This window comes from Solea solea, chromosome 13, assembly GCF_958295425.1.
Source record: "Solea solea chromosome 13, fSolSol10.1, whole genome shotgun sequence".
In the NCBI taxonomy this organism is placed as follows: domain Eukaryota; kingdom Metazoa; phylum Chordata; class Actinopteri; order Pleuronectiformes; family Soleidae; genus Solea; species Solea solea.
Window position 1 is genome coordinate 20,933,830 of NC_081146.1, and position 13,153 is coordinate 20,946,982.

The following is a 13,153-nucleotide window of genomic DNA, read 5'->3' on the forward strand; positions in this document are numbered from 1 at the left end:
ATGCTCCTCCACAAAGGCAAAAAAGTGGCAGGATAATTTAAAAGAAGTCAGTCATTCTAAATGGACCTGTCACCTCATTCATATTCCATCAACTTGAAATTTGAAAGGTAATAATGACTACAAGGATGAAGTGCAGACTTTTTGCTCTGAGAGTGTGTTTCACAAAAGGCAAAGTGTTGTTGAACAGCTTGATTAGTTGTAAACGTACAAGAGACCTTGCATGATATTATTTTCATTATGTCGGATTTATGACTTGCATGATTATGTTTTGATTTGGAAAACAATAGAAAAGCAAAGTTTGCTGTTTGCCTCTGAGGTGATGGAGTTTATCAGTGGCCAGTCAGAGGGAGAAAACGCCCAGCACTGGATTTCCAGGATCCGGATTCCACCTCTCTATGAGGCAACAGTAGCTAATGTACTGTACATGTGCAAAATATCAAAAATATCCAATCGGAATTGTTGGAATTGGAATAATCATAAAATGAAATGAATTATTAATATGTGTTGTGCATGTGCAGTATTGTCTGATTCACCAGAGGTAGAAGCAGAAGAAGAATCTTCACTGCTGCACGTGTCTGGTCGTCAATGTTCCTCCTCTTCTGTGACTTTCGTGTCTGTCATTATTCTTTTTTTGGAATGGAAATGCAGTAGTAACGAAACAGAAACATGTCACATTTATACGTAGATCAAGACACATGAAGTCATGATTGCATCTGAATGAAGATCGGCATATACCAGCCCTCTAGATCGGAATGGAATTTGTTTCCAAATGAGCCGTATCGGATCAGAGTTTTTAGATGACATATTTTTATTCTGACCAGGGTTTTCTTCTGATTACTTACGCGGAACCGGATTCGACAGAACTGAATTGAACTGGACAGTTGTTTCTTAGAGACTGTTAATCTATGTTCTTAAAGGTTAGTGGTATTTCATTTGTTTTAAATAACCTGTTGCTCACAAGGAGCTTCGATATAAAAAACACTATGTTGAAATATAATTGTGTGTCCTTTTCACTGTGTTGTGGCTAGGAAACCTGAATCTGCGTGGTTATTTCGATATTAACAGACTAATAGCCTGTAACATGAGCTGTAATTGAAAACAGAGCGGGAACTCTATTTGTCATGTACATAATATCGAAAATGTTCACTGCGTAAATCACAGTCTAACCATTTAGGAGCAGTGTGCAGTAAAGGTTCAGTCACTATACACTATATATTCTCTTGTCACGGAGAATGATGGAATGATGGAATAGTGTGTGCATTCTTATCTGACATCTCTATTGACTCCCACAGTAAAATTGGACACTTAAATTGCACCTGTACTCCAACTTAGTCATGATGAGTTCCACTTGTTTGAACACTCATATACTGAAAAACACACCACATTCAACACCGTTTAAGTATTTTAAGTTATTTAAGTATCCAAATAATGCTACACCTAGTCAGCTTTTAAATATACATTTACTGAGTGTACATCAGTGCCCCCACCCACACACATAAGCAGAGAGAAGATGAAGAAACCCAAACCTTTGTTTACCTCTCTCTCTCTATAAATATATATATACATAGCATTATGTCTCATTGTCCATGTGTGAGTGCACAATCTTGTTCTGATTTCTTTTGTTTACCTTTTACATGAACCATATAGTCCTGGCTGTCATTTTGATTTAATCATTTTTATTTGTGTCCCTCTTGTCTTTCCACAACCTACACACACATTCCTTGAATATTATTTGTTAAATTTGAATGGTGTATTTTTTAAAGCCTGTTACAATACTGCACCTGCAGCTCTGTTCTTCAATGTTGTACATACATGTACATAGACAAGCACTGTAGAAAGCATGAGAGCACAGTGAACAGCCCCAAATGCTTGCAGCTGTTAACATACCAAATGTACTGTAAAAAAAAATTCCATGGTAGTCTTCAGAGTATTTACCATTAACTAACAATGATGCATGTGCAGAAGTAAACTGTGAGGCAAACTTGTGAGACATACTGCAGATCCTGTACAGAGTATGCAAGATCTTGATTAGCAGACAGGAAAAAAAGATTATTAGGTTGGTCTTTAGACAAGTTGTCCCATTAGGGGCAATTATATAGGACGGCTTGTAGCCCTGACAACTCACCTTGAGAGGCTTTATAAAAGATTCAAAGAGGCAGACTACACTTCAGTATGAGAGCTATTTATGTTGCACACTTGTCAACAAAAAGAAAAGTTGGGGAAGATCCATCATGTCCACTCTACAAACAAAAAGGGACTCTAAGGCACACCCAGACTCCAAAACCAATAAGCTTCTCTTGCAAATGACAAGAGAACTGTTGTCAACACCCTGTCCCCTAAAACAAATGGTTTCTCCAACACCACTACCTTAGTATCAGCAGAAAGTAACTCCTGACATTTCCAACCACAAGTACGACAAGGACAACTGGTGACAACCTATTGTGATGTCACCTGTCGGTTTGTTAATGCCATGTCACAAACCTTGAGTTTAGTATTTTTGGCTGATGCACAAAGACATGAGACAAAGCAGCTCAAGCAGGGCTGCAGCACTAGAGAGAGTTGAGGTTGATCCCCAGGTCAAACCGCTAGATCACTGCTGGAGGGAGCTGACCGTAGCAAAATTAGGCTTTGGCTAAAGAGAAATGACCTCAATTGAGTTCACTAATAGGAACCTATAAACGCAGAGGGTCACATCTGGGACACCATATGTTGTCACTGAGCCTTCTGGGGTGAACCAGTGAATTAGGTCTTCCTGATGACTCCAATAACCCCTGCAGTCACTCAAGAAACACCGCTGATGCAGCATCTGGGGCAGTTATGAATTTGATGTCTTGCTCAAGGGCACCAGACACAGTCTGGAAGGAACATTCTGATCAACAGATGACTGCTCCAACTCCAGAGCCATTCCAGATGGTTAGTCCTATCATCGTTACATCGCGACTCCGTTCTCGACATAATGTGGCATTTTCCTAGGAAGTAATCTGTGAGTGAGCATTACCTCCAGCATTACTGACTAACCCATGTTGTGTTTTGACCTTCACAGCTGGGGGTAAGTGCTTGTTCGAGCCCTTCAATCTACAGGGGGAAAAAAACATCATTGGGTCACAGCCAGGAGTCCGCTGACTAACTAACAAATATATGTGAGAGAATGGAGAAGAAAACTGCTTCCATTTGCAGTTAATTCTGACCTCTGTGCACATTCTATCCACACCAGGATTATGAGCTTTCCCCAGCTTGACTAATACTCACTTGGTTTGTCCACCCCTGCCTTGTGCTTAACTTGAGCTCTGGCAGGAACCAGCAAGAGCTTTAAATTCAAAAACACACAGTTTTGCTTTGTCATTTAAGCAAAAAGAGCAGCCCACATGCAGTCTGGAAGAACTTGCATTTCATCCATTGTGGTTAGACAGTGCATTACATTAAAATCATGATGTAAATTAATGTGACATCAAATATGAAATTTGAAGAAACAGAGTGACAGGGAATGACTGTTACATTAATGAACATATGTTCAAAATGTACTCACTTTTGAACTCAACTTAGAACGAGCATGCATTCACAAACAGCCTTCATGCAAAGTCAACATGGTACTGCAACCCAGTTTGATGTGTCATATCACATTTTCTCCCTTTGAAGACCTTATCTTCCATCTTGTTGCTCTGTCTAGACTTTTACTACCCCTCAAAATGCACATCTAACACAAGTGGTTTCCTGTTGGCTTGCTTAGCTTAGTATAGTTGGTCTCGTATTGCTTGGCTGTTAATATTGTTAATATTGCTTCGTTAGGAAGTTCTGTTATTCTCAATGCTGCTGTTTATAATTATTTGTGCATCCTTCATGTAGTAACAGCTAGCCCTAGCCCATTTGAGACTGCATGCTCAGAGAAACCCTGAGAAAGATTTTATAATTATTATTTACCATATTTATTATTATTTAATGATGTTGGAGCAGCCCATGGCTAAGCGGAAAAGGAGCTTGGCTTGTAACCGGAGGGTTGCAGGTTTTAGTCCCAGCCAGGTCAAGGGCCTGCAAGGTACCCAATCCACATCCAGGGACACACACACAAAAAAAAAACGACTCTGCCAAATCAAATGTGCAGATCATCTGCTGTGGGGACCCATAGAGAGGGAGAAGCCCAAAGAAAAAAGAATAAAATATTATCAGTGAATATATAATTGTTCCTGATAATCATTCATAATTTACCAGTTACTAACCTGGCTGAACAACAGAAATTGTTGCCTTGAGTAATGGCATGCACATGCATTATCATAATCCACTGTTACATGCTGTTGAGCATTTTCCTTTCACTGCAAGAAATCATTAAAGGACCTTCAAAATCATCATATATTCAAATGTTGTGTTGCAGTAGCTGAAGAATAAATTGGCTACTATGAAATAGATGGAACAGTGGAATAATTAAAAAAGTAACAAGGAATGAGATGCTTATTTTGCTAAATTCCTCAGGTATGGAATTTCATACAGGGACAAGTATATCATAAATATCTATATTTAAAAGTAGCCGTCTTATTTAGGATTCTTTTAGCAGGACAACATTATGAGACATGGAGCAAACTTGGGAAATAATGATAACTATCATTACACTGACCATAAAGTAAGGCTGGGTTTCATCTGCATACTAGTGTAAATGAATATAATGTTTACAGATTAGCCACAGGGGAACATAGGCCATAAAAGCACACACCAATCAACTATTTCTGTGAATTGCTGTCATTTGCTGGCCATTCAAATCCTGAAGTTTAAGGCAGATGAAACAGAGCCAGTGGTCTGTTAGTATTTGAAAAGGGAGGAACAATACTTTGTTTACATTTAGTAGAGTTGATTTCTAATTGACAAGTAAATCCACTTAAGTGTGTGATTAGCTACTTTAATTCAAACAATGGCATTTGCTCGAACTGAGTAAATGATAGCAGTGTTAAGTTGCAATGTGTAGCTCTCTGGTCACAGATGTGATATGAAGTCTGATATCATCTCTCATACATCACTGCATGCTACTAAACAGCGGCGAGGAGTAGGATTGATTACTGATTTATCGCATGGAATAAACCTTCGGGTTAGGTCTCATGCTTGTAATTAAATTTGGGAAATATGAATAACTCTCTTATTTGCCTGCTGTTGGAGCAACATCAAACTTTTAAGAATATCTACAGATGTTGTGTATTGATTTTTTTTTCACCTCCACTCTGTGACTCCTTCAGATCTCTTGTGTAGTCATGAAGTCAGGGAAACGGACATTAGCGCATGGTGGAGTGCCATCAAGTATAGACTGTCATGTTCTATTAAAATTGACCACTATAGCATAAATGGAGACATCATTGCTTATGTTGTGACTTTAAATGGTTTAGATCAAAGAGAGGCAGTTTCACTCAGATAGAAATAGATGGACTGTGGGCAGGAAGTGAGAGAGGAGTATTGAAAGTCGCTGCATGACACATACAAATATACCAAATAAATATTATCTGTATATTTTTAGAATGGTAGAATAAGGCCAAGGGTATAGAAACTGTCATGATCAGTCATTTTAAAGCCTAGACTTTTTTGAGTAAAATCGTACTCACTAAGCATTTTTGCAATTACGTTTTTTTTTCCTCTTTAGTTGTACAGTTTGGACTGTGTTGTATTTTCATGGACAGTAGATCTCAACTTTGCAGTTTCTCTCCTGTCAAGTTTAGTTAACTTCCTGTTTTATTTTGTAGCATTTCTTTCCTGTCTGTTGTTTTAGTTTTACTTCCTGTCCATGTGTTTCCCCCTGATTTGATTACTTTCACCTGTGTCTTGTTAGCTCACCTAAACAAGTCCATGTTCTCCACTTTGTCTCTGCTTGTTTCTCTCAGCAGCGTGTTATATATATATATTAAATCTGCGTTCAATATGTTCCTAAATGTTTTCCTTCCTGTGTGTTTTTGCTTCATCTTCACTGTTTTGGATGTTTTTTTTTCTACCACCCCGTGTACCGCAGATGCTACACCTTGACTCAAGTAAGTGTTAAGCTAACTGTGCCTAGCTCCTGTATTTGGGTCCTCTTTATTGTGAGTTGTAATATAAATGCCGACACTTTAAACGTGCAAACTGTAAGAGAAACAGAGAAGCATTTTGCTGTTGTTATTAAAAATTACGACAAATGAAAATAGGGGGATGTTCCATCAAGAAGTTAACCATATTTTACCAAGATTGACCAAAAGCATACAGGATTTTCCCCTGAAGTACGATAAACACTGAATTGCTTTAGATGAGCCTGAAGTCCCATAACATTTGTGTAATGATAATGATAACAATAATTATAATAATTATTAATTAATATTATTATTAATTATTATAATGTTTTTGAAGTTGGAACTAAGTTTGTGAACCACATGTGACCCAGTAAGTATCATGTTGGTGGGGAAGCATTCAGCATCCTAATAGAAGTGATTCAAGACAGAATTAAAAGCAATATGCTTGGTTTTAGTGAGAATCTTTATAATCCTTATGTTGAGCTGCAGGCCATTACATTTTCAGAGGTCACATCTGGTGCAGTTGCTGTACAAATCTTGTTCAACTACTTGCGTAGGTTAAATACAGTCACATCATTCAGTGCTTTTTGACGGGGTGGAAATTGAGCTGAAAAAATGCAGGTTTTGCTCAATCTCTGGATTGTGATTGCATGGGTCTCTAGGTGGAAGCAGAGTTTAATTGACTGTCAATCCGATATGTCACTGAATTAATAATTAATGTGTGAGATTAGGGAACACCTTTCATAAAATTGATAATGTCTATAAGCTTCAATGTGAGCTCAATATATTACAGGTTACTATCCTGCTTCGATGGGAGAGGTAACTGCATTGCATTAGGTACAGCGGAGTTAAGTGAAGTCGTATCACAAAGTCTCCACTAGAGCAGGAGGTTAATACCTGGGAGAATTTCTTTCACTAACACCGAGTGCCATGAATGCTGTATGTTGCAATGGCAGTATGGTACTGTTTTATCTTGACTGATGCCTTCATGTTGGAATTAATAACCTTTACAATCACCAATCTACTTTCAATATAGAGTTCTGGAACCGCCATGTTGGCAGCCTAGGATGCATCAAAAATGAATGGGACCAGTGCTGGATCCAACCTGTCAGAGTTCACTGCACACTTTAAATCCATGCAGATCAACCGAGGGAGTGAATATATCTGATCCTTGTAATGCCCCTGTAACAGGTATAAGTTTGTCATCCCTTAATGTATGTATAATTACTCGAAATATTTATTTTTGTATTAGTTGTATCTTCTTTTTATCTGGCATACCTGATTTCAATGTGTTGCCCCTCCTTTTTATTTCTTCTAAGTGAGTTCTTAGATTCATTTTATGATGTCGGACCTGCAGTATCCTAACATCTCCAACTTTCCGAGTTTACAAGAGCCTGGATGAAAACAAAATGGACGCAGTCTGGCTTTGTGACAAACATTCAGCTTTGTGGTCTACTGGCTAAAGATGGCGTTGATGTCAATGGAAGGGTAAGTGTTGCGTTAGCATTAGTAACGGGGAGTGCAATGTAAAAACTGATGTGTTAACATTGCTTCGCAGACTTGTATGTCCGTTAGACTAAATCCATTATTTACTTGGAGTTAGCCAGATATGTTTGTGTGACATAGTGCCTGGTTTATTTGTTGACTGGTCTATACGTCTATGGAGGTAAACGGTGTAGTATCCTGGGTTATGTGACGTCAGCTACCGGAGCTCTATTGTAGCCTTGGTGCTACCTTGAGGCAGCATAAAATAAATTGTTCTTGTTTTTTCTTGGTACAGTTACATTATTTACTGCATGCTTCATAAGCTGACACATTTTCACATCTCTGGCACAACTCTCCTCCATTCTCAGTGGAAACATTGCTGAGGACTAAGACGTTAGCAGCAATGATTTGTTTAGCTTGGATGGACTTATAGCTTCTGCCACAGTTAACACCCCAGCCCCAGTGGAACTGAACCAGAGCCAAGCTAAGCATACTGGGCTTGACGAGTCCTGAACGTATCCAGGCAGAGTGGATCAATGGAGTACTTAACATAAGCCTTGAATAAAAGTCTATGTTTGGGGAAAAAAAAGCTGTGTGATTAAAGACTCTGGGTGAGACCGAAGTGGTGTACCTGCCTTAGCAGAAGGTGTCTTGGGATAAAGGGGTTACAAATACCTCATAACAAAAAAGTATGCAACTGGTTTATGTGCCCCAAGCATCTGTTGGTAGTTGAGAACTAGTGTTGATAGCCTTATGTATATACAGCAAGCAGGTCCCAGTGGTGATAGGAGCACTAGCTGGTAAACTGGTAGAGTGGCTTGCAACATCTGAGATGTTTGTCCAGAAGAGGGCAACAGCTAAGGTACTGCACAGAACGTAAAAGGTGATTTGATTGTAAGGGTTTCAGACAGGTTGACATGTATTAGTTTAACGAGAAATATAAAATATAAATAGCTACTGAGCAGATGCACAAAGAAATGCTCACACCAAGAGCCAAGAGTCTGCCTATCCCGGTCTTTTAAATTAAAACAGCTAAAAAGGTCACACTTGAATTAGGCTTGTCATGTCCCTGACAGTGTAAGCTGTACAAATCCAAATGACACAGGGCTGCAGCCAGAGATTGGATTGGAGCTAGAATTTACTCAAAGCAAACAATTTTAACAAAACAACAGAAAAATAAAAAGATTACAAGTGCACACAGAGGGTGATGTGCTTCTGTGGTCCGTACCTCTGTGTAAAGGCCATATGCATATATTAAACCCCAAGTGACACTTGTCAAATTGGACCAGGGACACGCACACCAAGGGCCAAGAGTAAGTCCTCTGTGTTCAGGTAAGTTGGGTGGTCTGAGCTTTCAGTGCTGTTTTGCATTAAGGCTGCACAGAAGTGGCAGAGTGTGAGGTGGAAAGTCTGTGGCCTCATTAAATATTTAATTCCACATTTAGAGTCTTTTGGCCATGTGCTGAATTAGTCATGTCTGATAATGGTGTGCAATGCAGATGACAGGGCCCAGCAGTGTCCAGAGCCCAGCAGCGCAACCTGCTTGTCCACATTAGCAGCAAGAACCGAGGATTCAGTGTGGTCGTTTTTGTAATGGAAAATGGCTTGAACTGAGCAGTAAAGCCTAAGGTGTAGTTTTAGCTGCATTTAAAGGAAATATGGTTGTTTGCTGTAAAACCTGGTACCACAAAAAATGGGGAAAAAAATCAATATCAATTTCATTTGTGTGCATCCAAAACTTAGATAGCTCCAGGATGTGTTTAGCCTTTTGTAGCCTACACACAAGCTAGACATACAGTTTGTACATAGTATTGACACTGGCTGCTTTGACCCATTGTAGCCATACATCAAATTCGCCACCATGTTGGTCCAGGCAGGACCAGAATATTATGGGATAGAAGTGAATAGGGGAATGGCAGTTTCTTCTGGATAAACTGAGATCTCTCTGTAAACGAGGGCATTTCTGCGTGGAATTTACATGTTCTCCCCGTGTGTGTGGGCTTCTTCCCACAGTCCAAAAACATGCAGTATGGGGTTTAGGTAAATTGGACACTCTAAATTGACCATAGGTGTGAGAGTGGGTGGTTGACTGGCAGACTGTCCAGGGTGAACCTGCCTATCACCCTATGTCAGCTGAGGTTGGCACAGCGCCCACCATGACCTTCATGTGGAGGATAGTGGTAGAAGATGGATGGATGGTTCAGATACCTCCACACAATACATACGGCACAAAATGTGATTGAGAATGCAGGTTAGTTGTGGTTAGTCGTAATTTTTACGAGACAAGGTTGCTCATAACTGAATGGAAAGGTATTGCCATGGAGTAATGCTGTATCGTCATAGTTCAGAGAGACTGATGGCTTCAATAAATGTGTACTTGGTGGTCAGTAAATGCAGATTTTTTTTTGTTTCTTTTCTGTGGGAAAGAAGGTACCTGGGTGCTAATCTGGTCCTGTTTATGAGTTTAAAAACACAATACTGTATTGTTTTTGAACTCCCAAACAAGGTATTACAAGGAAATCACTGCATTCCCACAATGATAAAATCCTTTCACAGATTGAAGCATGGAGGCAATTAAAGCCAAAGTACCCAACATTACAGCTTCATATATTTGAGCAACACAATATGAAGATGGGAAACATTTACATTCAGGTTTTTGTGCTATATGAAATTCCGCTGAACAGCCATATTCATTCATGCCAAGTTATTATAAATTCCTGGAAACACAGTGATCGTTAATTCCTGCGTGTCAGAGTGAGGCATTAGGAAACGGGGTGTTTCTTTTTAAATGCTCTTTTATTAGCTCAGCTGCTAACACAGCTGCTTTCCTTCCGTCCTCATCACCCTGCTCCCCCTGTGCACTTGGACTCTTGCGGAACATAATTCCAACACAAAAGGCCTCGGAAAATGCACCCTCAGCCTCCTGCAAATGCAATTCATGACGAGGCTGCATGAGACTTTGATTGTGCCAGGGATTTGATTGCTTCGAGGGTGCAGCAAAGAGAGGAGATGCTGGCAAGTGTTTCAGGATACACAGTGGTGTATTTTCCAGCTTCATGAGAAAATTACCTAAAATACTGCAAACATAATTAGACATCTCCTTCCCAGAGAAAGGGTTTGAGAGCACCAGTCTCACAGTTATCCAGTAGGAAACATTAATATGCTAAATGGCTTGCTCATACATACATACATTTGGCAATGCCGCCAAGTGTTCTTGAAACAGATTACAATGAGTGTGAGTCCTCATGTGCACTTGTACATGCCTTTTTATGTATTCAAATCAAGTGGAGCTGGTGTCGGTGAAGGATGGAGGATTTATTTGTTTGTGCTCTTGTCTTTGGAAGCTTCAGAGATCTCTGTGGGTTTCACATCAGAAGGGTTTCCCAGCTGTGTCCATGGCCAGTGGCAAAGCTAAAAGTGCAGGTGGGTGTGAGTGTGAGTAATAGGAGGGCAGTACCTCAGTATATCATGAGCAGTTTATGGGGAAGATGGCGCAGGACAGTAGAGACGGATGCAGGCTGACTAACATCGGTGTTTTAGTTCACCCTGTTTTCTGTAAGAAATCAAATCAAACTATTGTTATTTTATTATCTTAAGTATAATGCACAAAACAATTCTAGGATTCAGAATAATCACAAATGTTCATCCCTGAGACCTAAAGTTGCATTCGCATGTCTGTATAAAGCCTAATATTTACTCAACATATAAACATATATACATATAAACAGGAGGAAATGTCTGTCAAGATTCTCAGTCATCCAGGTCATTGTCATCATAAGTAGTTCGCTGTAGGCAAGAGTTCTTGCTTGAGTTAAGTTGAAGACATTTCACCATCCAAGATGCTTCCTCAGTATAACATGTCAAAATGTGTTAATCCAAATGTGTTCCACATTATTTAAATGTTTTTTATTTCAGAGACCTGGTCACCTCACCAAACCCAGACATCCCATCTCCAGATGTATTGCCACATTTTGGAGATTAAAAATCCCAGTTGTCGCACTGAACCGTCTCAGCAGCCACTTTGTAAATGACCCTCAAGTGGAAAACATGTGTGTTTTCCTTTTCTTGTTTGACGATAGTGCTCTTACCTTGAAGTTGACCGATGAACTTATGTTCCATTTTGACCTGATGGTGAGTGAAGTAATTTCTTTATCTCGAGTGTTTGATTTGGATAGTGGCCATTAGGAGGAGGGTATGAAAGGAGCAATGGAGGATGACATTGTTTAAGTATGATTTGTGTTTGTGTTGAACAGCACGGGGACAAAATGCAGATCTCTTCTTGGCCACAGTAGCAGCATAAGTCTGAACATCCCTTGCCTACCCAAATCTAATGGGGCGCAGATGTGCAGATGGGTGTGGAAGTCAGTGAGCGTGACGGCAGGACAAGTGAGAGCGGCTTGAACACACTCATTGTGAAATGTTTAATTTAACCTTGGAATGTGCAAGTGGACACATCAATTGGGACTGAAAACAAAACAAATACAATGCCACAAATTAACTGGACTTCTAATCATGTATAATCTTCCTTTGGAGTATTATTCAAATGATAAATCAGAGCTAAAGAGGTTGATTTTAAACAACACAACTTTCAAGAAATAGTCTCTTTATATTTGTCTGATGATGCACAATGCATTTCTGTAATTTAACTTAATAGTTTTGATTATTTATAATTATTCTGCATAGGAGATCAACTTTAACAATCCAGTAATGGCTCTATTATGATTCTGTGCAACAGTTAGTGACTTAAAGTTCGCTGTGATGAATTACCCGTCCCCAAGCTCATGTTAAGCGGTGCACACCGTGGAGCTGTCTGTGGTGCTGAATCTGTGGTGCTGAATCTGTGGTTTCCAGTGTTGATAGTTACTGAGCCTCTTCTCTGTCCACAGCAGGAGTGTAAGTAAAAGTGTGATCAACAGGTTGATAAAAGCAATCGCAATTACTGACGACATGACAGACGTGTCTGTGGCAATTTATGGCTGTGTTGATGTTGGAGAATCTGCCTGCTCTTCTCTCAAACAAATAAGAGAAATGCATTTCTTGTAATTCCTCTAACCCCCCCACTGTTGCATGTTGTGGATATTTAGTGAAATAGGTTGCTTGAATTAATATTACTAAATTATTTACCACAGCATCCAGCTGACACTGTTTGACTAGGGTTTAACACCAGAAGAGGGGGCTGATGGGTGGGTTTTCTGTAGAGAGGAAACCCCCCTCAGCTTGGAACACAAAGGCAGAATCTGAAAAGGAAATTAGACAATTTTGCTTTCAAAATAAAAGCATTCCCATGGGGAATTCCTCCTACTTTTGTATTTAATATGCACTTCCTGCTGTCCTGCATCACATGACAGCACTCCTCCATAAAGACGTTTGTGTGATTTAGAAACTAACTTTGTAATATAGGTATAATAGGAAACTGTCTAGAAAATATGAGCAAAAACACATTACAAACATATTTTAGTATTTATTGTCTTAAGCAGAATGTTGTTTTTATTGAGTGCTGCTGGGGTGAATAATAATACAGAAAACAAGACTAAGAATAGATCAAATAAATAAATAAAATAAAATATAACGATCCTCAACACAAGGCTTTATCCAATTATGTGTTTTTTTTTATTTTGAAAGCTGTAGCTGGAAGTCATTTTGTTACAATTTGACCC

At 39.3% G+C, this 13,153-nt stretch overlaps 1 protein-coding gene across 1 annotated transcript in view; it reads left to right on the forward strand.

Moving 5' to 3' along the window:
- The first annotated feature begins 7,047 nt into the window (after nt 1-7,047).
- Nucleotides 7,048-13,153, forward strand: part of adgrb1a (adhesion G protein-coupled receptor B1a) — a 132,046-nt gene continuing 125,940 nt past the window's right edge. Inside the window, exons 1-2 of the mRNA XM_058647178.1 lie at nt 7,048-7,202; nt 7,331-7,499. The gene's annotated coding sequence lies outside the window, so the exon portion shown is untranslated. The remainder of the gene's footprint in view (nt 7,203-7,330; nt 7,500-13,153) is intronic.